This window comes from Epinephelus moara, chromosome 18 (genome assembly GCF_006386435.1).
Source record: "Epinephelus moara isolate mb chromosome 18, YSFRI_EMoa_1.0, whole genome shotgun sequence".
Taxonomy (NCBI): domain Eukaryota; kingdom Metazoa; phylum Chordata; class Actinopteri; order Perciformes; family Serranidae; genus Epinephelus; species Epinephelus moara.
The window spans coordinates 3,868,575-3,872,022 of record NC_065523.1 but is presented as its reverse complement, the minus strand read 5'-3'; the positions used below and the strand labels follow the sequence as shown (position 1 = coordinate 3,872,022).

Here is a 3,448-nt window from a genome sequence, read left to right as displayed (position 1 = left end):
ATATATATATATATATATATATACATACATACACACACACACACACACACACACACACACACACACACACACACACATATATATATATATATATATATACATACATATACATACACACACATATATATAATCCCTGGCTACCGTCTTTATCTCATTATTAGACTCCATTGCCTTCAGTCAGGGTGTACATAAACCCACTCACTGTTTTAACCACACCCTCGATCTAGTTCTGACGTATGGAATTGAAATTGATAACCTAACAGTCTTTCCGCAGAATCCCTCGCTATTGGATCATTATTTGATTACTTTTGATTTCTTTTTACTCGATTACACGCCACTCAGCAACAGTTACTATACTAGATGTTTATCAGATAGTGCTGTCGCAAAATTTAAGGAAATGATTCCTCCGTCGTTAAATTTAATACCAAGTCCTTCAGTAACAGAGGTTTCCCGTACCGACTTTAAACTCTCCCGAATTGATCGTCTTGTCGATAGCACCGTAGGCTTGCTGTGAACAACACTAGACTCCATAGCACCTCTTAAAAAGAAGTTAACAAAGCAAAGAAAGTTCGCTCCTTGGTATAACTCTCAAACCCGTAAGTTAAAACAAATAGAGAAAATTTGAAAGGAATTGGCGATTGACCAAACTGGAAGAATCTCGTTTAATCTGGACAGACAGTCTCAAAACTTATAAGAGGGGCCTCCACAATGTCAGAGCAAACTATTACTCAGCTTTAATAGAAGAAAATAAGAACAACCCCAGGTTTCTTTTCAGCACTGTAGCCAGGCTGACTGAGAGTCACAGCTCTACTGAGCCTTGTATTCCTTTAGCCCTTAGAAGTAATGATTTTATGAGCTTTTTTAATGACAAAATTCTAACTATTAGTCCTGTCCTCAGATAGTACCTATCTGCCCTCAAACACAGCTGTAAGACCTTTAGAACCGCGAAGCTTTTTGACAAACAGTGCTGCTATCGGTAATTTTGTAGTACATGCATCAAAGGGTTAATGACGCAACCGCCTCGTCAGGTGATGACGCTGCGTCTCCTGCTTCATCTCCACTCCAGTCAATATGTCGGCCATCAGAGCGCGGTGGTCAAAAGTGTGGACTTATGGTGCGTTCCAGGCAGGCTTTTGAACTCGTAAGTCACGACTTCAAGTCACGAGTTACGACTTTGTAGCGTTCCAGGAAAGTTACGGCAAACTGCCAGTTACTTCCTGTTTAACGTTGAACATGGCGAACCGTTTGTTTGTGCTTCCCCATTATTGCTATCGCCAAAGGTACCTGCTCCTTGCTCATTTGAGTGAAACGGAGGAGGATAGGGTCACAGATGCTATTATAGGCTATTTTTTACGTTATCTGTGTGTTTGGAAACGTATTTTGTATTGATTTATTCTTGCACTAGAAACCAGCTGTTAGAGCGGCTGCCAATAATGCGTTAACATTAGGGTTATTTTATGTCTATTTCTCACCATGTATCACCTGCATCAACACCGCATCCATAGGGCTGCCATTGTTGTTTAGAGGAGTAAGGTAATTGGTTTAGAGGGCTGTGTGACGTCAGAAAGCGTAACTGGGAGTACATCGATCTGGTACGAGTTCACGGGTGGGAAGTTACGGGTTTGACTGCCGTTCCAGTGCACTTTCACGGGTTACAGGTTGTGAAAACACGAGTTACGGGTTGCCTGGAACGCACCATTACTTTACCAAACCAAATGAAAACTCAGCTAGATGCAATATTTGTCAGAAACTAGTTTCGTGCAAGGGAGGAAACATAAGCAACGCCATGAAACACTTGCAAGTCACTCATAATATTAAGGTGAAGGAGTGCAGCGTGTTTGACTGGCTAAGCAGAGTGTCAAGTAACGTTAGCCCGGCGGCTAGCAACGCGATGTCGTCCTCAAAGCAGCTTCCCTTCTCCGACCCTGAGACTGCCTCAGCAACGTCAAGTCAAGGTACGAAATGTAGCTAGCTAACGCATTTAAGAAGGAAGCATTACAAGTTTATGTGTGTTGTTAGTTCAGTTAGCTTAGCTAATCTAATGACATTTAATATACTATTATTATCCTTGGCCATCTAGGTGGCGTAGACGCTAATGATGGTAAAATGTAACGTCAACCATTTCTATCCGGCAGCAGCCATGGGGTCAGCCCTATGTAGTAAGGTTGGGTGTAATTGGCTACCAAAGTGGGAGAAAGGGGGATAAAATCTGATACAAATTTATGAAAAAGGAAATGTGGGAACATAGAGCTGTGGGAACATAGGGCTGTGGGAACATAGGCATGCTCCCACAGCTACTACAGCTCAGCCACCGCCGACACCCCCAACAACCCCATTCACCATCGCCAGCAAATGGAAGATGACTGCCGAAAAGACTGAAGAATGCCACAGGGCTGTTACTAAGTTTACTGTCAAAGATCTACAGCCCTTCAGTACAGTTCAGTCCAAGTGGTTTAGGTATGGTAGGCATAGCAAAAGCATATATTAGCTTGGCTTGCTAGCCTAGGTAATGTTAGCACAAGTTAAAAAAAAAAGAAAGAAAAAAGTTTGCACAAGTTTGAAGTCAGTGTGAGCTGTACTGTCACTTTTTATTATGAATATTATTTTCCTGTAGGGAGATGACCAAAGCCCTTAACCCAGGTTACCAGCCCCCTTCCAGAGAGATACTATCTGAAACCCTCATACCTGCTTAAGTTAAGCTTACACCCATCCTAAATAGGGCTTACGACAGTTGTTAGAGACTAGATTTGCTCGCTGATTTTGAATTAAAAAAGCTGAATCTTTTTAACATCTTTTCACATCATTATTTTTTACACCAAATTATGTACAGTAGTATCGATAAGAGTATCAATAAGTATTAGTATCGATAAGCAGTATCGATATCGGTATCGGTATTAAATCCTAACGATATACATCCCTATCAACATGTCTCTTAGACCCCATCCCAACTAGGCTACTTAAGGAAGTCTTACCTTTAGTTCACACTCACTTATTAGACACGATCAATCTTTAACAGGCTTTGTACCACAGTCTTTTAAGGTAGCTGTAATTAAACCTCTCCTAAAAAAGCCCACCCTGGATCCAGAGGTGTTAGCCAACTATAGACCACTATCTGATCTTCCCTTTCTTTAAAAGATCCTTGAGAAAGTAGTCGCAGATCAGCTGTGTGATTTTCTCCATGATAATAATTTATTTGAAGAATTTCAGTCAGGATTTAGAGTGCATCATAGCACTGAGACAGCAAAATTACAAATGATCTTTTGATCGCTTCACACAAAGGACTCGTCTCTGTACTTGTTTTATTAGATCTTAGTGCGGCATTTGACACAATTGACCATCAAATTCTGCTACAGAGACTGGAACACTTAATTGGCCTAAAAGGTTCTGCACTAAGCTGGTTTAAATCTTATTTATCTGATCGTTTTCAGTTTGTTCATGTTCATAATGA

At 40.8% G+C, this 3,448-nt stretch overlaps 1 protein-coding gene and 1 long non-coding RNA gene across 3 annotated transcripts in view; one reads left to right on the top strand and one right to left on the bottom strand.

Annotated features, from left to right (window-relative positions):
• The window catches only part of LOC126405397 (uncharacterized), a 44,074-nt gene that overhangs the window by 12,474 nt on the left and 28,152 nt on the right, over positions 1–3,448 (top strand). The gene's annotated exons all lie outside the window — the stretch shown is intronic.
• Positions 1–3,448, bottom strand: part of aldh3b1 (aldehyde dehydrogenase 3 family, member B1) — a 51,140-nt gene that overhangs the window by 26,718 nt on the left and 20,974 nt on the right. The window lies entirely within an intron of this gene.